This window comes from Saimiri boliviensis, chromosome 16, assembly GCF_048565385.1.
Source record: "Saimiri boliviensis isolate mSaiBol1 chromosome 16, mSaiBol1.pri, whole genome shotgun sequence".
NCBI classification, from domain to species: domain Eukaryota; kingdom Metazoa; phylum Chordata; class Mammalia; order Primates; family Cebidae; genus Saimiri; species Saimiri boliviensis.
In genome coordinates this window covers 63,113,883-63,139,446 of record NC_133464.1, presented here as the reverse complement: position 1 = coordinate 63,139,446, position 25,564 = coordinate 63,113,883, and the positions used below count along the sequence as shown (strand labels likewise).

The 25,564-nt window shown below is 42.1% G+C and overlaps 1 protein-coding gene and 1 pseudogene across 4 annotated transcripts in view; one reads left to right on the top strand and one right to left on the bottom strand.

The window, feature by feature from the left end:
- The window catches only part of LRCH1 (leucine rich repeats and calponin homology domain containing 1), a 219,495-nt gene that overhangs the window by 18,714 nt on the left and 175,217 nt on the right, over window positions 1–25,564 (top strand). The gene's annotated exons all lie outside the window — the stretch shown is intronic.
- LOC101033981 (ribosome production factor 1 pseudogene) lies at window positions 18,023–19,266 on the bottom strand (annotated as a pseudogene).

Genomic DNA, 25,564 nt, shown 5'->3' with positions numbered 1-25,564 from the left:
ACCGATATCGTGCCATTGCACTCCAGCCTGGTGACAGAGCAAGACACGGTCTCAAAAAAACAAAAACAAAAACAAAACACCTCAAACCTCTAAAAAAGGAACTCCCGTGTGTTCCAACAGTCATTACAATAGATTAGACTTCTGGTGATCGAAACACACCTCCGTTAGCTGCTCCATTATCTTGTGCATCTCCGCTGTTTGTGCAAGTCATCCGGCATGGGGAAGGACGGGTCTGTGTCAGGTGCAGTTCCTGGGCCTTGGAATATGTCCTCCACTTTTGTCTGATCAGCAGTGTTTCCATTGAGTGTGCTGTGTGCCAAGAGAACAGTTGTCAGTGGTGTTCGCAGTGATGCATGTTAGCTTGAGTGCCAGAGATTCAAGTGGCGACGAGCACCGACTCTGCCTTCCACACATTGCTTTTTGTGCTCTCAGTAACTGGGGAAAACGCTAGATTTGCGCACTGTGTTTTCTCGTGGTGGGCTAGGCGTATCACTTCCAAGGGCTATGGAGCTTCCTGGAATTGTGTGTGCTATGAACACAGTCCCAGAATGATGAAATGCCGAAGTGCTCACGTCACCATGCCTCTGTTAACTGGCTCCCATGCCTTTCTTGTTGTGACCATCCGTGAAGTTTAGAACCATCACAGCTACTTAGGTAATGGTCTTGGAGTCCAACAGATCGAGGTTAGATTCTGGCTGTGTCACTTAGCAATTGGGTGACTTTAGGCAATTCACGTACTTCTCTGAACTTCTCATTTCTCTTCTGTAAGTTGAGAATAATAAAACGTATGGGGTTGCTGTGATGATTAAAATAACGAATTCTAAGTATGTGGCTCTTGGGTGTGTGTGTGTGTGTATGTGTGTGTGTGTGTGTGTGTGTGTAAAAGAGAGAGAGAGAGAGAGATTGGCAGTGACTGTTTTTTTGAACTGTGATGCCCACAGAGCGGGAGCTATTTTTGGAGAGGAGGGGGTCTTCTCACTGCTCCCAATTCTCACCCATGCTGGGGACGTGCATCTGTCTCTGTCACTACTCTGGGAACATACCTCTTGTCAGATACAGCTGTCTTTCTGTTGTTCCCTTGGTCTGCCAGACCAGGGCTGAGGCCACTCCCTGCACTCTTTTCCTTCTTGTACCCACATTGTGGCTATGCCTGGGGACTCCCTGACCCTGCTGTCCTTCCTAGCCTGGAGCTTGCTGCTCTTTATGGGGAGGATTTTGATTCTCTTTCCCAGGCTGCCTGAGATACAGGCCCATGTGGTCTGAAGTTATAATCCCCAGACCAAATATGTTTCTCATCTTATTTGGGCCATCCTGAGACTTACTGCAACACTACCTTAAGCTCGGTGACTTTAATTTGGGCTACAGCCTATCATACATATGGCATGGTGTTGGCTTTTAGTAAAAGATAAAATAGGTGAGTGACAAGAAAGAGAAATAGATGCCAGTTGGAGTACAGAGTGATCTAAAAGCAGATTCTGCATAGCAGTATGCATACGTCAGAGCAGACAGGGGTACAGTTTGAAATAAGTTACTTATAATGACTATTTTCATTATTTTGACTAAAGAGAAAAAGCTCAACAAAATCTCCCTAACTAGTGGAGTCATGTGGAAGACAGAATAAGAAGGCAGTGCACAATGGTGGGCAAAAGAAGAATGAAATATTACAAAGATGTTAAAAAGCTTTTTTAAGTTCTATATTCACACCCACATTTCATAAACGTAAGAGGTGCTGCATTCTTTTTTTCATTCATTCATTCATTCATCCAGCAAATATTATCTAGTGCGAGTAAACTGCCGGCGAGCCCTCCCTTCCCACGGCCTGTTTCTGTTTGTGACATGGATAGCAGTGTGCTCAGTAGCTTGCAACCACATTGCTTGGGTGAACTGCTCCTCCCTCTACTGGCTCAGTGAGCTTGGGCAAGTTTCGTAACCTCTCTGCACTTCAGTTTCCTTGTTTGTAGAAGAGAAATAATAATAGCACATGTCATAGAGGACTTTGGGGAATTGAAAATGCAAGGAGTGCAGAGCAGTGCCTGGCATCTGAGAGACACTCGATACATGTTAACTCTTCATGTTTTCTGACTTATTCGTTTGCCTCTTTATTATCACTCCCCCTTTCCATCATTAAATGCTGAGAGAGACCTTGTTTTCTCTTTTCTCTTGTAACTACTGTCCTTGGTTGCTAGGACAGTGTTTGCCCATGGTAGCAGCTTAGTAAATATTTGAGCTGAGCAAGTGAATAAATGGCTGGATGAATGAATGGAATGCATGAAGACCGGACTGTATGCTGGGTGCTTCTTAGATAGGAGTGAATAAAACTTGGTGCCTGCTGGGGACGTACCCAAAGGAAAGGAGATCAGTACAGCAAAGAGATATTTGCATTCCCATGTTTGTTGCAGCACTGTTCACAGTAGCCAAGATTAGAAAGCAGCTAAGTGGGCTGGGCACGGTGGCTCAAGCCTGTAATCCCAGCACTTTGGGAGGCCAAGGCAGGTGGATCACAAGGTCAGGAGATCGAGACCATACTGGTCAACATGGTGAAACCCCGTCTCTACTAAAAATACAAAAAAAAAGAAAAATCAGCTGGGCATGCTGGTGCGTGCCTGTAATCCCAGCTACTCAGGAGGCTGAGGCAGGAGAATTGCCTGAACCCAGGAGGCGGAGGTTGCGGTGAGCCGAGATCACGCCATTGCACTCCAGCCTGGGTAACAAGAGCAAAACTCCATCTCAAAAAAAAAAAAAAAAAGAAAAAAAAAGAAAGCAGCTAAGTGTTCATCAGCAGATTGAATGGCTAAAGAAAATGTGGTATGTATGTACCATGGAGTGCTATTCAGCCATGAAAAGGCATGAGATTGTGTCATTTGCAACCACATGGATAGCCTGGACATCATTATATTAGGTGAAATAAGCCAGGCACAGAAAGACAAACTTCGCATGTTCTCACTTAGCTGTAGGAGCTAAGAATTAAAACAGTTGAACTCATGGACATAGGGAGTAGAATGATGGTTACCAGAGGCTGGGAAGTAGAGGGATGGGAAGGAGGTGAGGATGGTTAATAGGTACGAAAAATAGAATGAATGTATAAGATCTAGTATCTGATAGCACAACAGGGTGACTATAGTCAATAATAAATCTATATGTATATATATAGATTTTGAATTTATTATTTATTTATTTTTTGAGATGGAATCTTACTCTTTTGCCGAGGCTGGAATGCAGAGGGATGATTTCAGCTCACCGCAACCTCCACCTGCCTGGTTCAAATGATCCTCCCACCTCAGCCTCCCAAGTAGCTGGGATTACAGGCACACACCACCATGCCTGGCTAAAGTTTGTATTTTTAGTAGAGACAGGGTTTCACCATGTTGGCCAGGCTGGTCTTGAACTCCTGACCTCAGGTCATCTGCCTTCCTCAGCCTCCCAAAGTTTTGGGATTACAGGCGTAAGCCACTGTGCCCATCGATATGGTCAATAATAATTTAATTGTATATGTTAAAGTAACCAAAGGAGTATAATTGGATTGTTTGTAACACAAAGGATAAATGCTTGAGGTGATGGATACCCATTTACCCGGATGTGATTATTGCATGCCTGTATCAAAATATCTCATGCATCCCATATATATACCTACTATGTGCCCACAAAAATCAAAAATTAACATTAAAAAATACAAACCAAGTGGTGCTGTCTGCCTTTTAGAGCTTTCAGCTAGTCAAGTGAAGGAGAAACCTAGAGATTTATAATGACCAAAGGTGCTAAGTGTCAATGCGAGGGAAGAATGGGGACACCATGCTGGATTGCGTCGAGGAAGAGGTGGCGTTTTCTGACTATGTTGGGTGGTGGACTGGTAAACAAGACCACCTTTCTTCTTTATCCATTTGAAGACTTAAAACAATTATTTGTAGATCCCCCCTTCCCTACTTCTTAAAGCATTTCCTTCTCAATTATTCCCTCTCTTCAAACATATAAACCAATTTTTTTTTTTTTTTTTGAGACAGAGTCTCACTCTGTCGCCAGGCACCAAGCTGGAGTGCAGTGGCACAATCTCGGCTCACTGCAACCTCTGCCTCCCGGGTTCAAGCAGTTCTTCTGCCTCAGCCTCCCACGTAGCTGGGACTACAGGCGCATGCCACTACGCCTAGCTAATTTTTGTATTTTTAGTAGAGACGGGGTTTCACCATGTTGGCCAGGATGGTCTCAATCTCTTGACCTCGTGATCCACCCGCATCGGCCTCCCAAAGTGCTGGGATTACAGGAAACATATAAACTATTATATGCATGTTCTAAAACTTCTAAAAGGAAGTTAAACACATTCGAATCACTTAAAATGTTTTTAAAAAGTCAACCCACGGGGGCCGGGCGCGGTGGCTCAAGCCTGTAATCCCAGCACTTTGGGAGGCCGAGGCGGGTGGATCACGAGGTCGAGAGATCGAGACCATCCTGGTCAACATGGTGAAACCCCGTCTCTACTAAAAATACAAAAAATTAGCTGGGCATGGTGGCACATGCCTGTAATCCCAGCTACTCAGGAGGCTGAGGCAGGAGAATTGCCTGAACCCAGGAGGCGGAGGTTGCGGTGAGCCGAGATTGCACCATTGCACTCCAGCCTGGGTAACAAGAGTGAAACTCCGTCTCAAAAAAAAAAAAAAAAAAAAAAAAAGTCAACCCACGTAACTTAAAAATGATTATGAAGCACTTGTTTACTTTTGGTTGCCTGGAATTTGTGTGTGTATGTGTGTGTGTGTGTGTGTGTGTGTGTGTGTGTGTGTGTTTTATTTTGGTATATGAGCTGTTTATTGCTTTTTCTTAATCTTTTGTTTTTTTAATGAAATCAGACAGCAAAATCCTTTTTGGCAGTGGTAATAATAAATATTCTGTTTAGTCTTTGGATGAGGTATACATGAAATATCTATAGGTACATTCGGGAATATTGGCATAAAGTTTCCAATCCTTTTGGTCAATGGATAGTGGGATAAATGAAAAGTTCAAACCAAAATATATCTACTGGACAAGAGCCATCATCTTTTAATAAGCAGAAATCCTCATTAGGGCCCAGTCTTCCTCTCGTTCCTGTTCTACTTTGTCAATAGCTCTGACCACAGGAGGAGAGAACTGCTGGATAGGATGCTGTGCAGCTCATCCCCTCTCTTAGCACCAGCACAGAGGATCGTATTCTTTTTTTTTTTTTTTTTTTAGGAGTGGAATTTAAGCCCAGCTGTGTACCCCAAACATTGAGGAAGATAGCCTATGGTATGGCTTAGAGTCACAGAACCACAAGAAGCGTGCGTGATTATCTAAATAAAGAACTCTAATCGCAACCTTGTAGCTCTGGCGATAGAACTGGGCCTGGGAGGGCTTTCTCATCCATGTGTTATGTACACAAATGATTCTCCAAGTTGATGGACACATTGCTCTGCAGCATAACTGACTAAAATTGTGCATAAATTGTGTGTGTGTGTGTGTGTGTGTGTGTGTGTGTCTGTGTCTGTGTCTGTGTCTGTGTGTGTTGTCTGTGTGGGGCGGAGTGGTCTCATCCCTACTTACAAAAATCCTCCGGAAGGGGTTTTCAAAGCATTACCCAGAGCTGTTGCTTGTCAGCTTCTGGTGTTGACTAGCTCTCAGCAAGGTTTCTTCAACCTTGGGCAGTGCCTTGAAAACAGAGATCACTGTGTGCTCATGGGATGGGTTTAAATGGAATTGAATGATATGAAAACCACTACCTAATCTATATTTAGGTAAATCATGTTTTCTTTCTCTGTCTTTAAATTTTTCCTGAAATGCATGTATGAAGCTCTTTTTGGCTGAAATTAGAGAGTGAAGCAGGCTCCTGAGTCCTCAAGTGAAGAGGATCCATTGAGAAGTCCAGAGGGAGAGAGAATGAGCGTGATTCACGCTGTACAGGATTGGCAGGAGTGATACAAAATAGTACATCATCTGAAAGTGACCTAATATTCGACTTTGGAATGCATTTTTATTTTTGGCAGTGGATTTACCTGCCCATGTCCCGCCTGGACAAACATTGGAATTAGTCGCCATTCCTTAAGCACATGCTGATAATGGCCGAAGAAAGTGGCAGGCTTGGGGCTTGCTGGCGACCAGGAGAAAGCCAGCTGGATTAGACATTTTGCCATGAGCTCTGTGTTCATGGGGCGGCCCCCTAAGCCAGAGAAACAAGAAACTCAGAGGCACTTTTAGCAAGGTTCTCATGCATGGTAGCATATTTTAATACTAGCGCTCCCTTTAGGCAGGCCCTAAATAAGAATGTTTTGTTCTATTTTTTTTCTGTAGATTTAGGTTGTTGGGGGAAACCTTGTTAGAATTCCCAAGTGAAACCATTTAAATACCTTGGCTTCTGATAACTAGGAGTCCTGAGTGAAGTTGTCAGTTGCTGCTGAAGTCAGCAGAAATAATTGTGCTCTCCATGCCGATGATGTGTGTCTATTTTGAGACCATTTGGAGGCCGAGGAAGGCTGTCACATATTCACATTGCTTATTGTTGGTTAGAGCTCTGAGCTTCACATATTGTCTACTTTGGTGACACTGGAGAGCAATGCTGCTTTTCTTTCAATGTTTTCAACGTGGCCCAGCCAGGATTCAAGGCTCCCTTCTGAGGTCCAATAGAATTTTGTATTTACCTTTTATCCTTATTCACCTTACTGTTTTGCACTTCCCTGTTTAGTTTTCAACATTCCAGCTCAGTGTTAGGATCATGTTGGCATTTGTATTCGTTTTTCATTACTTCATAAGAAAGTGCCCCAAATTTGGTGGCTGAAGATAACACACATTTATTATTGCATAGTTTCTATAGGTCAGGAGTCCAGACGCAGTTTAGCTGGAGTCTCTGCCCTAGGTCTCACAAGGCTGTAGTCAGAATACTGGCTGAGGCTTCTCTCATCTGAAGCTTGGAGTCCTTTTCCAGGCTCTCGAGGTTATTGGCAGGATTCAGTCCCTTCTGATTGTGGATCTCATGGTGGCCTTTTTTCTTTCAGGCCAGCAGGAAAAGGTCTCTGACTTTGGGCTGGGCCTCAGTTCTTCCTTTTTTATTTCATTTTATTTTATTTTATCTTGAGAAGGAGTTTCGCCCTTGTCACCCAGGCTGAGTGAAGTGGTGTCATCTCAGCTCACTGCAACCTCCACCTCCCTCATTCAAATGATTCTCCTGCCCCAGCTTCCTTTAGTAGCTGGGATTGCAGGCCCCCGCCACCACCTCTGGCTAATTTTTGTATTTTTAGTAGAGACGGGGTTTCACCATGTTGGTTGGCCAGGCTGGTCTTGAACTCCTGACCTTGTGATCCGCCTGCCTCAGACTCCCAAAGTGCTGGGATTACAGTCACGAGCCACCATGCCTGGCCCCCAGTCCTTCTTTTAAAGGAATCACCTAATTAGGTCAGGCCCACTCAGGACCACTCAAAGTCAGTTGATTCATGATATTTGCAGAATCCCTTTGCCATTTAAGATGCCACAATAATTGGAATGATGTCCCATTATATTCACAGGTCCCACCTATATTCAAAGGGTAGAAGGTTATACAGGTTATACAGGATGGATACAGTGTTGAAATAAGGAATGAATTAAATGAATGAATTCTGATAGTTGGAAGAAAAGTAATTAGCTTTTTTTGTTGCATGAGTGAGAGAGAAGGTATTGAGTTCCTTATTGCAGAATGCAGTTGCCAGCAGTTTATCACTGGTGAGCTGCTTCCTGGTAACTATAAGACATAAGCAGACAAGAAACAGCGAGAAAGGAAGGAAGGAAAAAAGAGAAGGAGAAGGAAATCATTATTTTGGGGCTGAATTCCGGTGGTGGTTTCAAGTTCTTCCCACCCTCCAGACTGCTGTCATTTACAATTGCTAGAGAACAGGAGCTGGGAGCTTCTCCTTGCTTCTGCTCCTGTCGCATAGCCACGAGGGATGCAGAAGGGCAGTGGTGCCCAATAAAGGGAACCCCCATCAGCTTTGCTTTTAGTTTCTAGAGATTGAATCTGTGCCGTAGGCTGAGAGCAAAACTCAGCGTGAGTCTTCATTTGCGCCCTTGTAATCACAGGCACATATAGCACCTCCTCCCCCATCCCTGCCCTGACTCTTCCAACAGTGAGATGCATTAGGTGTGGAAAGGAAGCCTTCATTTCGAATCTCCTGGCTGCAGTTAGCTTTAAAAATCAAACTGAACTGCGGCCGTCTGTGTTTAATTTGGAAGAGCAGAAAGGATGCGTGCTTTGTGGCGCCTGCATAGTGAAAATCTCCATGACTTAATACCACTGCCCGGCCTTAGAAACTTCCCATGCAGACAATGGCCCTGCTTCCCCAAGAGTTCCAGGGCTTGGGTGCCACCTTATATAAACATTGCTGCTTTTAGTGCATCTCACAGGCAAAAGGATGACACATTAATAACAGCTGGAGGATCTCATTAAAATTCGGAGGAAAATATGAAGGCTGGAGCCTGGTAATGTACAGACAGTAAGTCTTTGTCTTGTCTGATTAACAATTGCATGCATTCTAAGTGCCTTGCTGGATGGTAAGAACCAGCATTTCAGCCAGAAGTACCATGTTCTTCTCCTTAAGAATAATGGGCCGGGCCTGGTGGCTCACGCCAGTAATCCCAGCACCTTTGGAGGCCGAGGCAGGAGGATCACAAGGTCAGGAGTTCAAGATCAGTCTGGCCAACATGATGAAAGCCCTTCTCTACTAAAAAATACAAATTTAGCTGGGCATGGTGGCTCGTGCATGTAATTCCTGCTACTTGGGAGGCTGAGGTAGAAGAATTGCTTGAACCTGACCCGGGAGGCAGAGGTTGCAGTGAGCGAGATCACACTGTCACTGCACTCCAGCCTGGGCCACAGAGCGAGACTCCATCTCAAAAAAAAAAACAAAACAAAACAAAAAAAACCTGTTTCTCTTTTTCAATTCCCTTATTCCCTCTAAAAATAATATGCTGGTCTTTTGGTCTCCCTTGAGAGCTGAAACGACTTAGCGACAGGGGCAGTCCCTGAGAGCTGGTGCAGAAACAGCCGATGCTAGCTTGGTTTTGGAGACATCCAAATTATGCAGTTAGATCCTTACATCGTGGGAGCTGGACGTACAGGGTGTGTGGGCTTCGTGCCAGGGACAGGGAAGCACGCTCTGCGAGAGCTCCCTGGGGTTGAGGGGAGATGCATTCTCTTACCTTTGTTCATGCTGTTCCCTGGTACAGCCAGACTGCAACCTCTCAACTCTTCAGGGAAGACCTAAGGCTGACAGAAGTTTACTCCCTCGTGAAGAGCATTGGGCAGTTTCTCGCTGGTGTGTAGGTGGTGGGAGTGAAGTAGAGGGGCTTGTTGTATGCAGGAAAAGGCTGCATTCTGAAGAATTTGTGTACAGCCCTTGAACTGAAAACAGAAGATTCTATAGACATGCTTCTTTTGGAACCCTGGTCCAGTCCCTCATCCAAGCAGGGGTGCCGTTACATGCTTGACTGTGGATGGCATCGATTATGGGCAGAAGTTTGCACTGGATTGCCACCCGACGCGGACCCACAGAACACAGTTTAACTCTGGCTCTGTCAGCAATCACCAGTGTTTGTTTTTCGAACTCTTCAGAGAGATATTAATCATTGTGAAAACGGTGCCATCTCAGAACTTATTGGAATAAGCTGCCAATATAAGACAGGTCAAAATTATTGTTGTCTTTTTGCCTACAGTTAGTTTTTCTTTCTTGGAATTTCTTTTCCTTGTTTTTGAGACAGTTTCACTCTGTTGCGCAGGCTGGAGTGCAGTGGCACAATCCGAACTCACTGCGATCTCCTCCTTCTGGGTTCAAGCAATTCTCCTGCCTCAGCCTCTCCAGTAGCTGGGACTATAGGCGTGTGCCCCACCACACCCAGCTAACTTTTTTTTTTTTGGTATTTTTAGTAGAGATGGGATTTCACCATGTTAGCCAGGATGGTCTCCATGATTCGATCTCCTCATCTCATGATCCATCTGTCTTGGTCTCCACAAAGTGCTGGATTGTAGGCATGAGCACTGTGCTCTGCCTGTTTTTTTTGTTGTTGTTGTTTGTTTGTTTTGTTTGTTTTAACCATATATGCCAGCTTTGTAGCTGGCGGTAAAAAAAAAGATTATTTTCCCTATGTTAATGACTTCTTCAGCTGAGCTGAATGGAGGAATAGGGTCACCAGCCCCTTTTTCGGAATCTAACACTCTCAGTCTGATAATATGAATAATACATCAATAATCACAACAAGAGCAGATAATCTAAAGTATCTTTCTTGAATTACCTTTTGGCTTTTCGCCACCTTGTTTGTATGTTTTAGAGTACAATCATGGGAATTTAGATAAAATCATGGGAAGGCATCTGATTACTTTGTTCTTGATGTACCTGAGCAGTGCGAACATCTGAATAATTTAACAAAAATCTTGTTTAAACAAAAATCTTGTTTCAGGAGCATCTGTCAAATTGTTAATCATCTGACAATTTAAAATGTCAAAGCATAAGTTGGCTGATCTTAACCTCACCCTTGTAACAAGCATTGTTCACTTCATGGAGCTTCAGAGTAACCTGAGAAGGCTTGCTGTCTGTCTGTACTTGACAAAGACGGGTTTAGAAAGTGGCTCATGACAGTGAAACCTCTCAGTCTAGGAACCCCTAGACGCATTTTGGCATGAACAGGTCTTTTGAGTTTGTAGCCCAAGACTTCTTTATGACATCTGTTCCTCTCCCAGCTCCTCCTCCTACTGCGTCTAATTTTTAAATAAGTTCTGTTTAATTCAGTTTTGGATAATGAGTTAGTTCTGAAAAAGCTTGGTAGAACTATTTTCAATGAAGGAGTTCTAAAACTAATCATATCTCTTGTCACCAAATTATAACCCGACTGTTGCTTTTCTAAAACTGAAATTCTAAAATAGTGAAGAGAGTTATTTTACTTTTTCCTGTAGGGCTCTTCTGTCATTACTTCCTTGCTAGAATGCCATGTGGATAATGAGAGAATGAAATTATCCAAAGGATAATTTGCATTATGCATCGTACCCAGCAGTTGAAACTGCTGCAGCAAAACTGCAAGGAACCATAAAGGAAGCCATGTTTTCTTGTCACGCTAGCATTTGGGGGTCACACATGCTGCTTTCTGCTCCAACAGCCCTAACATGGGAATTGAAGACACTTACTTTTTGACCTGGGACAAACCTTTGAGACTCATAAGCCACCAGTTGATTCACCTTTTGCAGCAGGGCTTGTGTGATAAACACTTTTGTGAGAACAGGAGAGTCCTTTCCCTTTTCGCCATCCTTGTTCTGCAGATTAATTAGCAAAGATGTAATGGAGAAACCCGTCACTTGCAAGCCCTTTCTGACATGGAGTGGACCAAGTGGAAATGCTTAAATGTGTTGCAGGGATATCAAAGGGACTGAGCTTTTGGAACAAAGAGGAACAGAGCCCAAAGGAGAATTGGTAGAAATGACACAATTTTCAGTGCTGGCTTGGGTCTAATAAAGTTCTAGGAAAAGAGGCTTATGCACAAAGGCTGAGCTCTTGCCTCTGTTTTTCTTCAAATCCAAAATGTCATTACTAGTAGTGGTCGTAGTCATAGTTTAATGACATTTTGGATTCGAAGTGTGTAGCTGGAACTTAGCCTTTGTTAATGGACGTATCACTAGGTGAGCTTCTAGACTGCCTCACCAATGGATCTAGCATTACCTGGGTTAATGAAATAAGGTAAAACACAGTCCCTGTGTACCAGAAAGTGGGGTCCTGTGTCAGCTGCATCGTGTCATTTGGAACTTGGCAGGGGTGGTTTTCCTTTGCTCCTTCAATCTCCTCATTTCTTTCATTGCCTGGATGAAGCCTCTACACAGGAGAGCTTCTGCCTGCTCTCTCTCACCTCAGCCCCCTAGACCTCTGTGTGCAAATGGAGTATGTGTTGACTGAGCCTGGAGCAGTCTTAGGAAAAGGCTTCAAGTGGGGCTAGGTGGGAAGGCCCTGGAAGGAAATAAATTCAAAACAGCAGCCAAAGAACTGATAGGTGGAATAAAGGAAGGGGGACAGAAGAAATTCAAAGGCGGGAATTGAAAGAGAGAGGTACAGTAGGAATAGCCAGCATCCAGTGAACATGGACGACGAGCCGTGCTGGACCACGCACGTGTTCAAGCACAGTAGATTTATCGTTCATCTAAGTCTCATGAGAACTCTATAAGGCAAAGATCGGACGTTCTCATCCCCGTGTGAGAGGTGATGAATCTGGAGCACAAATGCTTAAGTCATTTTTCACCTGAGAAGTGGACTTAGCAGGGTTGAACCTGTCTGACTCCAGTTAATGTCCTTCACCATTTTAAACTGAATGGAGAAAAGGCGGGACAAAAGTCACAACCAAAGGTGGCTTTGGCCTTCAGAATATTCCACCTTCTGAAGCTCATGTGCTTCTCTTTCTTTTTTGGTTCCCCCATTCCATAATTAGTCATCCTTATAATTCAAAAGAAATTTTGAAAATTAGTTTAAGAAAATGAAGTCTTGGGAAGGCCGAGGCTGATGGATCACTTGAGGTCGGGAATTTGAGACCACCCTGGCCAATATGGCAAAACCTTGATTCTACTGAAACTACAAAAATTAGCCAGGGGGGTGGCACGTGCCTGTAATCCCAGCTACTTGGGAGGCTGAGGCAGGAGAATCGCTTGAACCTGGGAGGTAGAGGTTGCAGTGAGCCGAGATCATGCCTCTGCACTCCAGCCTGGCTGACAGAGCGAAATAAAAAGAAAAGAGAAAATGAAGGGCATCGCTGAAATCTGCTCACTTTATGATCTTGACAGCTTAACAAAACTGATTGCTGCTGCAGTAGAACTGTTTTAAAAAGGAAAACTACATTTTAAAAAGTCTGAGCACATCGAAAGACACAAAGGATCCCTGTTACATGTTACTCCCACCAATGGAAGAACAACCATTGCTCTCATCTTTTTTTAGTTTTTTGTCATTTCATCTCTCCAGTGGCTGAGATCAATAAGAAATGCTCCATGGTTGCTTTTGAGTTCCTTTGGATGTCTTAATGAAGGGGTGAACATATTGCTTTTTTTATTTTTTGAGACGATCTTATTCTGTCAGCCCAGGCTGGAGTGCAGTGACACAATCTCAGCTCGCTGCAGCCTTGACCTCCTGGGCTCAGGTAATAATCCTCCCACCTTAGCCTCCTAAGTAGCTGGGACCACAGGCATATGCCACCATGCCCAGCTATTTTTTTTTTTAAATTTTTAGTAGAGATGGGGTCTCACTGTGTTGCCAGGCTGGTCTCGACCTGCTGAGATCTAGCCATCTGCCTGCCTCGGCCTCCCAAAGTGCTGGGATTATAGGTGGGCACCACCGTGCTGGCCACATATTGCTTTTGATGGAATTCAACAGTGAAGTGCTACCAAGCACTTCACAGAGGCTGCTGGGCTCAGGAATAAAAGGCTTCTACTCCAAATCTGGTAGCACCTTGCACCACAAAGACCTGCCTTCTCAGTGAGAAAACAAGCAGCAGTTCTATCTAGTCAAGGGTCGAGGCAGGAACAGAATACATTTCTGAAAAATGTATTCCCAAGAAATCCATGTTACTCAATGCCAGAGACCACCCAGTTTCTATATCGTGCAATCTCAAGAAATATTCTGCCACAGATTCTCTAAGGACTGATCTTCATGTCAGAAAACCTTTTTATCTTTTGTAAGTTTGTCAGTTCTAACATTAAATACCTAACTTTGACAGTTACCAAGATGAGTCAATTCTAGCTTTTCTTTTTTAAATTTTCAGGTGAAATTTGCTGTAATCTTATGCCTAACCTCATTTAGGAATGCCGAAAGCACTAATATTCTGCTTACTTTTGAGTGCTAAAGAAATATAGCCCATGAGATTACGGGCCAAACTGAAAAGAATGAGGCTCATTGTACGAAGTTATCTTTCTTGATACATTAAGTCAGTGATCTGTTTCCTGCACTAGAGGTCTTGGTTGGGTATGTCATACTGTAATTTTGTCCGCCTTCTGAGGCACACCTATTTTTCTGCTCTTTAACATGAAAAGCTCCTAACTCTGAAGCCCCTTTGTAAACATGTGGCTCCGAGGATAGCTTCAGATTCCTGGTGGGCTGTGCTAATGTCAGTACTCGCCTCTGGACAGGATATCTCATTTTTAGATTCTAGACAATTGAAAGTAACTGACCCCCCTACGGGTTTTTTTTCTGTTTCGTAAAATAAATCTTATCAATGTGATTTAATCTGCCTACCTTACTATAAATTTTTGAACTTAATTATTTGTGTTTGTATTATTTGCTATTGTTTCAACTAAGGAATTTTGCCTTTTTTTTTTTTTTTTTTTGAGATGGAGTCTCTCTCTTGTCGCCCAGTCTGGAGTGCAGTGGCGCAATCTCTGCTCACTGCAACCTCCCAGGTTCAAGTAATTCTTCTGCCTCAGCCTCCCAAGTAGCTGGGATTACAGGTGCATGCCACCGCACATGAGTAATTTTTATATTTTTAGTAAAGATGGGGTTTCAACATGTTGGCCAGGCTGGTCTGGAATGCCTGACCTCAGGTGATCCTCCCATCTCAGCTTCCCAAAGTGCTGGTGTTACAAACACGAGCCTCTGCACTCAGCCAAGGAATTTTGCTTTCTTTAGTCACCTAGATTTTAAACTCCATGAGGTCAGGAAACTTACTTTTCACATGCTTTTCCGGTATGTTTTAGAGGTGGTGTTTTATAGGCAGTAGTTAAAGACTGAAAACTTTAACCACTTTAAACTCTGAAATTCTAGGGAGTGGGATTTGTATTCAAAGACATACGCTAATTATCTTACGACACTTCAATTATAGTCTGTTCAATTCACCACTGTAGTGATTCTAATTTTAGTTCATGGTGGTTTTCTCTCTGGGAATCTAAAATACTTTACGCATATTGCCTCGTTCTTTTATCATAGCATGCTACCTTAACTCCGTCTCTTCACATGTGATTTAAGAGCTTACTACCCAAATTATGGTCCGTGCACCAGCAGCACTGGCGTCACCTGGGAGCTGGTGGGACATACAGACACTTAGTTGTCTCCCAAGACCTCATGAACCAGAGTCTGTATTTTAAGAAGATTTCAGGTGATTTGTGTGCACATTACAGTATGAAGAGACAAGACACCAAAGTTAACTATTTTTCCTGTTGTCTCATGGCAAATAGATCTTCAGTCCTGAGTCTGGGTTGCGTAGCTTGTGATGCTGATGTTACAAAGATGCAGGCACCTTCTTTTCCCATGATGATGCAGAGTCCCCTCAGCTCCTGTCGGAGCCTGTGACGGTCTCTGCGCTCGGTGTTTTTCTTCTTAGGCTCTTTATCTGTACCTGCGTTACTTTTATCCCTTAAGGTTTTGTCCCTTGATTTCCTCTTAAGTGCTCTGAACGTAATCATTTTTTATTTCTTAATTTTAACATGACCATTTCAGTCTGATGACAGTTTTATAGTCAAAACCTACATGGAATCTATTAATAATGTTTTATAAAGCACTCGGTGTTACGAAAAAAAGTGGATCTTCCTGAGATGAGGCTATATGTAAAATATGGGTGGAATTTGTGTGGCAGTTGGGAACTGATGGAGAAGTATATTTTGGTCTGCCATAAAACTTCCTTCCTCAAACGACTTTCATGCAACTAAGCAATGAAAGAGCAGAGAATTCTCAACTTGCTTCACTACTGGAAAGTAAAGGGAAATTTATGGCGTAATAGCGACATTGAGAACTAGTTCTTTAGAGAGCTGCATTTTTCGTAGCTAACTGGAAACATTTCCAGCTTTGAAAATGAACAGATGTCTTTTTCTCTCATGTTTCGTCAGGCTTTAGAAATGAGTAGGAGCAATTTGGTAGAATTCTTTTTACCTATATTTCAAAACATTTTGAGTCTACCTGTTAATTAAGATGTTTTAAAAAGCATTTGGTCCTTGCAATTCTGCTACTCATAAGAATGCATTCTATAATTTGCACCAATTTGTGTGATCTGAAACTAGTTGTCCTGAATGTACTTTACGTAAATGTGTGTGGCTCACTCAAGTAATTTTCGTTCTTGAGATTACATCTCTCTATCTTTTTGGATGTAACTGGATTCACTGGAGTTAAGAATGAATGTTGTCATTCCTCCTGCCCACCCCCACTTCCCCGGCTATTGATGTAATAAATGTAATTACAGTGTTAAGAAATCCTTTCCAGCTGAAGGAACAAACCACAAAGACTGTGGTTTAAGTCTTTGTAATATTTTTCCTTTTAAAATTGAAGCCGTCTATTCAGATTTGGGTGTGCTTTTTGCAGGTGTCCATTTTTAGATTTTCCCTATTTTGTAATTTCCCAGTTCGCAGTCATGAATGAATACTGGGGGGAAATGCACGTGAAAACTGGACTTTACTTTCATTTGATTTTAAAATTTGTTTTCAGTTGTATAACCTTAAATGCCTCATGCATTCTTTTCACAGCTTCCAGCCTCAGGAACATGGCAATGGAACATGTTTATTGCCAGTCTAGCAGCTAGAAAAAGCCAAACTCCTGGATGACCCAAAGTAAATGATTGTAAAAAGAAAGAGGGAGAGGAAGAAAGGATGACAGGCAGGGGAAAGATCAGTAGGTCTGACCACTGAGGTGGCACATTTTACTAAATTTAGTATGATAGTTGTTGCCCAGGAAGGTCTCACAGAAGGCCACATGTGGGGTCAGAGGTTCCCTGTCACATGTGGTTGGTAGCCAGAAACAGCCATAGCAAGGCTGATGGGAGCATCATTCACTTTTTCATTCAGTTAGGTTTTTGTTTTTTGTTTTTTGAGACAGGGTCTCCCTCTGTTGCTCAGGCTGGAGTGGGCTTGTGTAATCTTAGCTCACTGCAACTTCCACTTCCCCAGGCTCAAGCGATCCTCCTGCCTCAGCCTCCCAAGTAGCTGGGATTATAGGCATGCACCACCAACGTCCAGCTGATTTTTATATTTTTAGTAGAGATGGGTTTTTGCCATGTTTCCCCGGCTGGTCTCAAACTTTAGGGGCTGAGATCAAAGCGATTGACCAGCCTCAGCCTCCCAAAGTGCTGGGATTACAGGCGTGAGCCACCATGCCCAGCTTCAGTTCATGTTTATGGAGTTCCCTCCCTGGGTTAAGGAATGATACGGTAGCTTTAGCAGTGATGATTGGGGGCCAGGATCTGGTCCTGAGATGTGTGGCCATATTTTTCTGGCATGAGCAGCTTTCTCTGGCGTTTGTTCTTTTCAAGCGGAAAAGTTTATTAGAATTTTTCACAGATGTGGCTCATTTCACCCAGGATTTTGTCTTAGTTTTAGCAGCAGAGACAATGAATCTCACTGGGTCTTGATCAGGAAAAGGAGCTGGCTGTTAAATGACCTCAGGAGTGGCTTCTGGCTTAGACCCTGGAGATGCTGTGTGGTTTGCTCAGGATCAACCAGTTCATGACAGATACTAGAAAGACTTAATAAATCTTGACCTTTCTTTACCAGTCCAAGTTGCTTGAGTTGTAAATGATCTAAAAATAGCCCCCTGCAGATACTGCTTGTTCAGGGTGAGCTCTCTTACCTCTGTTAGCCCTGATTCTAGAGAAGAGTGGAGAGAGGACCTTAGATGGCCTCTCGTCTTGGACTGCGTATGTAGCACACGCTCTTCAGCTAATGGAACGGCATACATTGTATGCCATCTGCAAGGGCCTGATAAGTTGCATTACAAATTGAGTGTGCAAACAATAATACTGATTAAGTGAAAAATGTTGAGGCCTGGGAACTGATTTTTGGCACTGACAAATGAAGGCAGATTAGAGAGCCTGTCAGGACACTTTTGATAATGTTACTTGTATGTGAAAGAGGAAAGTATCAGAAGAAACTTAGTAGGGTTTCTTACTAAGATAACTCCTAGTAGAGTTTCTTACCAGGAGTACTCCTAGTAGAGTTTCTTACTAGGAGTACTCTTAGTAAGAGTACTGGAACATATTGTGAATGCCTAAGGGGAAGTGTTTGAGTCAGGAAAAATTCAATTGTCCCAAATTGATGAATGAGTCTCTTTTTAGTAAATGCTTCTTTTTTTTTTTTTTCATCACCAAAATAACTTTTATTTGTATTTTTTACATAAACACACAGTGACAATTTATGGCGTTTGGTAGTCTGTCCAGACATGAAAGGTTTATGAAATCAGCAAATGCCATTTCGAAGAGTATTCTGTCAAAAATAATTTACCAAGCAAGATAGGCCTGTTCAGCAAAATCCAGTATTATTCTCTCAGTACTTTATAAATGGAATTTTCTTCTACTTGTATTCATTTCCCGGGGCTTATGGACCCATTCATACTCCCCATATTTAGAATCAAAGGTTCCTTTCTGAAGAGACCTTAATTTTAAGGTAAAATGTGGTCCAAGTTCCTAACTTCCCACTTTCTTTTTACTCCTGAATATGTATCTGTGAAATCTGAAGAATATATAATCCCGTTGATTATGGAATGTGGCAACCTGCCTTCCGATAAATTGAGGATTATGAGGAAAGAGAGATGCAAACATACGTCCAATTGAATGACCCAGCCATGTTGTAAAATTATTCAGAATTATTTCAGGTATGTGTTCTGTAGGGTCCTTACCTCTTCTCTTAATTTCTTTACAAAGACAAACACTGCTCATTTTAAAACGAGCAGTTGGGCCATTTGGCAAGTGACTCAAAATAAGTCCATTTGGGGTTTTATGATCTTCATTAATAACAATTAGGTCTGTGAAATCTCTTGTGATGCACTGTGGAATAATTTTTTTCAGAGCCAGTCCTCTTCTGTAATAAACATGTGAGTTTGGTATAGCTGTGGAGAGCTGTTCACAAAGTCTTAACTGTTCTCCCATGAGGTCTATCTGATGTTGTGATGAGAATCTTGGGAGAAGTCTGTTTGTTGAAGTAAGAAGCAAACTCATCTGTAGCTTCATCATAAGCAACCTCTTCATCATTAGGGTCTACTGTGGTTTCATCAAACACTGGCTGGTTATCAATAGTCTTTGGTACAGGCTTTGGTGGAGCCTTATCACCAAGTGCCTCTCTTTCTTTTTCTTAGCTGCCAACTTTTCCTTCCGCTGCTGCTGTTTCCACCGCGTGAACATTCAGTGTGGCCGCTGTTTGTATTTAATCTCCGAAATGCTGAAGCCTGGCGGAAAGGCAGCCGCTTTCGGGATCTGGTCCCCGCTTTCCGTCTCCCCATCCCCAGCGAATGCAGCCTCCTGAAGTTCTTCGGCAGCCGCTTTCCGTTTCAGGCTTTTCTTCCCGCTGCTGCTGCTCTTATCCCCGGACTTCGCCATGGTGTCGGCTCCTTTGCCAGTAAATGCTTCTTTTAATGGTTATGGTTAGTTAGGACTTAGAGACAGTTACGGAGTAGCTTACGGTTATTGCTATTGTTTTGTAATAAACTTTTGGAGATCAACGTCATTTAATGCCCCGATCTGGTTTTGTTGGTGAACAGTTGAAACAGATCTATTATTGTTAACATCTGTGGTGAATAGACATGAAATTATTATCTTCGCATGGGTTAGAGGAGCTACAAGAAAGTGAAAATTCATATATCACTTATTATTATACACAGTGTATGAAAGTAATACTCTCTCCTTCCTCCTCCCAATTGCTGAAATTATTGTTACAGTTTCCATTTCCTTGTGGTACCACACAGTATGTAAGGGGTGTTGGGACTAGGACTATTAGCATTATGGAAATACTTAAATATAATTTAATATGAGAAAAATCAGAGGAACGTGCAAACTCTAGACTGCATTTCTCCCTTATAGGTAAATCCAGTCATCTATCTCTGACAGAATTGTAAAAACATCAAGTTATTTGATCTCTCCTGACTGACTTATCTTGGAGTCATTTATATTTACAGCACGCTGTGCACCGAAGCGTGAAAAGCAGAAGCATACAGTTTCGTTCTCATCTGAAGTCATAAAATACTCTCTATTTACATAGTAAACCTGGGATAGATTATAGTAGAAAACGCCTACAAATCTGAGATACTGAAAGTGTAACCGTTTTCAGAGATAAATAAGTCACCTATTAGCCTGTTTAAATATCTTTGCTACTTATATGATAAATAAGGCATAACTTTCCTTGTTTACTCTTTTAAATTTCCTTGTAGATGTACTTACTTCCTTTTTATATGTTTAAGTTCTTAGCAGCATTTCTTCCCCTCCCCCAGCTTTTTATTGTAAAAAAATTGAAATAATTTATGTTGCCTATTTGTGTATCTACTATCTAAATTTATTCATTAACATGGTACTGCATTTGGTTTCTGTCTCTCTCTCTCTTTTTTTTTTTTTTTTGAGACAGTCATCTCGCTCTGTGGCCTACGAGTGAAGTGCGGTGGTGCCATCTTGGCTCAGAGCAACCTCTGCCTATACCTCCTGGATTCAAGCAATTCTCCTCTCTCAGCCTCCTGAGTAGCCGGGATTATAGGCCCCTGTCACCATATCCAGCTAATTTAAAAAATATCTGTAGTAGAGATGGGGCTTCGCCACGTTAGCCAGGCTGGTCTCAAACTCCTGATCTCAAGTGATCTACCTGCCTTGGCCTCCCAAGGGATTACAAGTGTGAGCCACCGTGCATGGCCTGCATTTGTTTTCTCTGTTTGTGTGTGTGTATATATGCGTGTGTGAAGGCATGTGGATGTGTATATACATGTATGTATGTTTTTTGCTGAACAGTTGGAGGTTAATTGGGGTATGCAGGTGTCATGATGCTTTCTCTCTAAATACATACATATTTTTTAGGCAGGGTCTCATTCTGTCAACTAGACTGGAGGGCTGTGTTGAGATTATAGCTCACTGCATCCTGGAGTGTCTGGGCTCAACTGATCCTCCCACCCCAGCCTCCCAAGTAGCTGGAACTACAGGCACATGCCACTGCACCTGTCTGATTTTTATTTTATTATTTATTTATTGAGATGGAGTTTCACTCTTGTTGCCCAGGTTAGAGTGCAATGGCTCGATCTCGGCTCCCTGCAACCTCCGCCTCCTGGGTTCAAGCGATTTTCCTGCCTGTGCCTCCTGAATAGCTGGGACTACAGGCATGCGTCACCATGCCCAGCTAATTTTGTATTTTTGGTAGAGGTGGGGTTTCTTCATGTAGGTCAGGCTTTTTTCGAATTCCTGACCTCAGGTGATCTGCCTGCCTCAGCCTCCCAAAGTGCTGGGATTACAGGTGTGAGCCACCGTGCAGGGGGTTATTATTATTTTTTTTAAATTGACTTTTTAAAGGGACCAGGCCACTTTCCTTGGAGGACATCCCACATCCAGGATGTGTCTGATTTTTTCCTGTTGAGGCCATTCAGTTTCTTTCATTCATGATTTCCTATAAACTAGAAGGTAGGCCAGAAGTTTGGAGTTTATTAGTTCAGTTAATCTTTTTGGGGAAGATGAAGTGGAGGAGATTAAGAAAAAGTCAGTGTCATCTTTGCAGAATGATTTTCATTAAAACTCTGGCCTCTGTGATATTGAGAAAGTCACAATATTGGAAGGTGATACCTGTCAACTTCTGATTAGAGTCTCTTCCTTATTTTAAAAGACATAAACTAAAAGTTGACTGGGTTTCCTGTCCTCCCCCTTCAGCTCGTCTCTTGCTCTTCTTTGCTCTTTCATGGCCATGAGTGTGTGCCACTAACAGGGCATTTTATTACAATGTGGCAATTTCCTTGTATACATTTACATATAGCCCACCATTCTGTGAGCTGCTGACAACAGGAGGTGTTACTTTTTCTGTGATTTCTTGACACCCAATATAATTAAGTGTCATCACAGGCTAATTTATTAACATTTAAAACTCTCTTCTTGGCCAGGCACGGTGGCTCACACCTATAATCTCAGTACTTTGGGAGGCCAAGGCAGGAGGATCACCTGAGCCCAGGAGTTTGAGGCTGCAGTGAGCCATGATGGCAGTAGTACACTCCAGCCTGGGTGACAGAGCAAGACCCTATCTCAAAAATAACATAAAATAAAAAATAAAAGTTTCATCTTAAATTTGATGGAAAAAGGAATTTTCAGGATCCACAACTGAATCGTCTACGCTTGGCAGGCAGATGTTCTCTCAAATAGTGGATGGATTTACCTTTTCTCTCTTCCCAAGTTTAGCCACTTTCACTCCCTTCTAGTCTTCATCTATTCTTAAGTGAAGTAAGGTACATCTGTATATCAGTGACCTTTTATCTTTTGGATTTTTCTTTTAGGAGCTATGATGTGTCTTCTCTGAACTTAAGTTTTCATTGCTTATGGATTTTCTTTTTTTTCCTGTAAGTGCTCTGTGAGCTATACCCCGATGGAAATATAGGGACTCTCCTTCACTTTCAAAGAGCTCAGAATATTGGTTAGACAAAGTCCCTTCCTGCCTGGATATTCAGATTGGCTCTATGGACTTAAAATGTCAAGCAAGTATACTTTTTTGTGTGCCCTGCAACTTGGCCTAAACTTTGCTATAAATGGCAAAGTTACTGAATTGCCTTGGCTCCATACCAAATGCTAGAACTAATTTTAGGATGTAAAACACACCTTTCATATGAAAGTATTTCTTTTAGGGTCTATTGATAAGCATATATGTGTGTTATTCATTTTCCTAATGAATTAGTTCCTTTCTTCAATTGTAAGGATAAACCTTCATTAATATCTAATTTGTTGGAATGAAAATGTTTCCAGTAAGATTATTAGGACTTCAGTCTGACTCCCTTATGAAAAGGCATAATGAAATGGATACTTTAATCAAATTTGAAGAAAAAGGAAATATTATTTTGAATAACCACTTCATAAATAGGAAAGACAATTTTCAGCGTTTACTTTCTGTAGTATTTATTCAATGAGAGCCTCAGGGTAACCCCCAGATTCCTCAGGCAGTTAAGACAAAAGTCATGACTTTGGAAAGCTCTTGGTCCAGCAAAACCGAATGAGATTAGAGTTCTTAGACCAGGAAGGGGCCCCACAAAACCATCAGATCAAGCCCTTTGCCTTTAGGCAAATAAGATATTAACCCTGTTGATAGACAAGAATATTTGAAACCAATAATGGTGTTTTGAACAAAAGAACAAGAATAGTGGCATGGAGCCTGGCTTTTCATCTTTTATTGCACTCTTCCTACTGTCATTATACTTTTGTTTTTCAGTTCAATTCATTGGATTCGAGAGGAGTTTATTTATCATGCAACATAAGTATTATCCATGGAGTCATTCTTGAACTTTGCCATAGACTTGGGTGAAAAATGTTTCTGGTTTTCAAGGCTTCCCTAGTATCATATGGTATTGGAATAAAAAATAGAGTATTGTTTTAAAACTGTCAGATTAGGCAAAACATTTTAATCAGCAACACATCCTGCAGCCCGTCTTCATTTTGAACGCAGCATTGCAATGCAGAGCCCCTACCCTCTTTCCACTAGAAGGAATGCATGTCACCTCTTGGAGGCTTCCATTGACAAGGAGTAATGGTCTCCTGACTTTGGATGGATCCTTTTTGTTCAAAACAGGAGTATTCCTGAGTCAGAGTCAACTGTCGCTTATAGGCAGCAATTTTCAGGAGACAACATCCCAAGTTAACTGCTTATGGCCCCCGAAATGTAAAGCCTGTGCCAGTGCCCCAGTGAAATATGCCATGGTGGCATTCCCGTCCTTTTAGCTCCCGGATTTCTCCTTTTCAACCCATAGTAGACAAGGGCAAGTAAGGGAACTGACAATTACATGAGCACTTACCGTATCCCACACATGGTGCTAAGTCCTTTACAGAAAACAAGGTTTTCTCCACTGGTTCTCTATGGCCGTTAGTAGACAATGCTGGAGTCACTGATCTGGAAAAACCGATTTAATTCCTTGGTCTCAATTTCTTATCTGTGAAATGAGATTAAACTGGTAAAATATGTTAAGCATTTAACAAGAATGTTTTAAACGGTGCTTAGTGTTGCCCTCTTCATTTACATTTCTTCCAGCTCTATCATTCTGAACCACTCATTTGATCATGTCATCCTCTTCCCAGTCTCTGTTCTTTCAGCTGAAGAATGTTTGGTGATTCCTGACTCCTTATGGGCAAAACTCCTTAGTTTGTTGTGTGATCTTGCCCCATCTTACCTCTTTAGACTGATAGAACCCTTTATTCTAGCATTGGTATTTAAAATCAATATGGACCATGGTTTTGGGTTTGTGTCTTCTGTAAGTTTGTGGGGTTTCTGAGCTTAAAAATCCTTTGCCACCTGCCATCCTGTGTCACTTCCCCCTGCAGTCTCCCCCTGTTTGAATCCCCTTGTCCCTTCAGGACACAGGTCCCTGCCTCTCTTTAAACTGGGAGTAATATCCTCCTTTGGATCACTAGCCCTGTATTTATTGCTCTTTTGAAACCCGATGGAAATTTAGGCTTCGAGTCATCAAAAAATATTAAGCAATGTTCAATACTTCCATTACTCAATACAAAAGTTCATCAGTGTATTTTCATTTTTCAACAAGACTTGAAATAAAAATGTTTTTCCTTAAGATGTTTTTTCTTTTTCTTTTTTTCTTTCTTTCCTTTTTTTTTTTTTTTTTTTCGTCCATTTGAGATCTGAATCCTGACTTGATTAGACAAATTTGGTTTGTCTAGTTAGTGGTTAACTGGAACATACCATTCTTCAGACATTTCTAGGAATCCCAATACCTAGTAGCTGATTGGGTCATGCTAAAGAATACAAAGAGCAGTAATCAATGAGCCTCCACAGAGAGTCACTGAATTTTAGAACCAGAGGAAATTAAAGTGACTTTCGTGAAACATCACCGTGATCTGAATAAACCGCAGTCTCAGACGGTGAGGGTATATTTGGAGTCAATTTGTTCTGTGTGTTGATGAGAGTGGCTGCATGTCTGTGAGTTTGCAGATGCCCCTTCGTCCCAGCTGCTTGCCGATAGGTTGGCCCAGGTGGGATCTATCCTTCTGATGACCAGGCCCCGGTGAGGCTGGTGCTACAGCTACGTCCATTCCAGGGAGACTCGCAATCTCTGTCAGTTTCTTCTGCTCTCCTGAATTCTAAACTCACTCTGATCTGATTCCATTGTTTGTCTGTTGTGGTAGCTTTGGTGAAGTTGGACCACAAATAATGATATAGAAGAAAAGAAAAAATGGACTTTTTTTCTTCTTTCCTGTATCCTTTTATCAGATACATTTCCTGTATAAAACTAATTTTGAGTTGATAGACTCTTAGATCTCTAGCCACTGCTGAATGCACCTAATCAGGCCATCTCCTTGAGCTAGAGAACATTTGCCTCATGGGATACTTACCAGGTACCCTGGGAGGTGGTTACCAGGTGCCTGGGAGGTTAAGCAACTCGCCAAGAACATATAACCAGTAAGTATGGATCAAGTATTACATCTTCAAATGATACAGGATTTGGGATTACCCACTCCATTTATTTATATTGTCATGTAAATAATAATTAATGGTAACTAAATAATGGCTAACCCTCATACAGTATTTACTATGTGACAGGAACAATTTTAAAGGGTTTACATATCTGGTTGACCCACTTAAATCTCCCAACAGCCCCATGAGATAGTGACTGCTGTTATTCTCACTGAAGCACAGAGAGGTTAAGTAACTTGCCCAAAAATCAGTGAG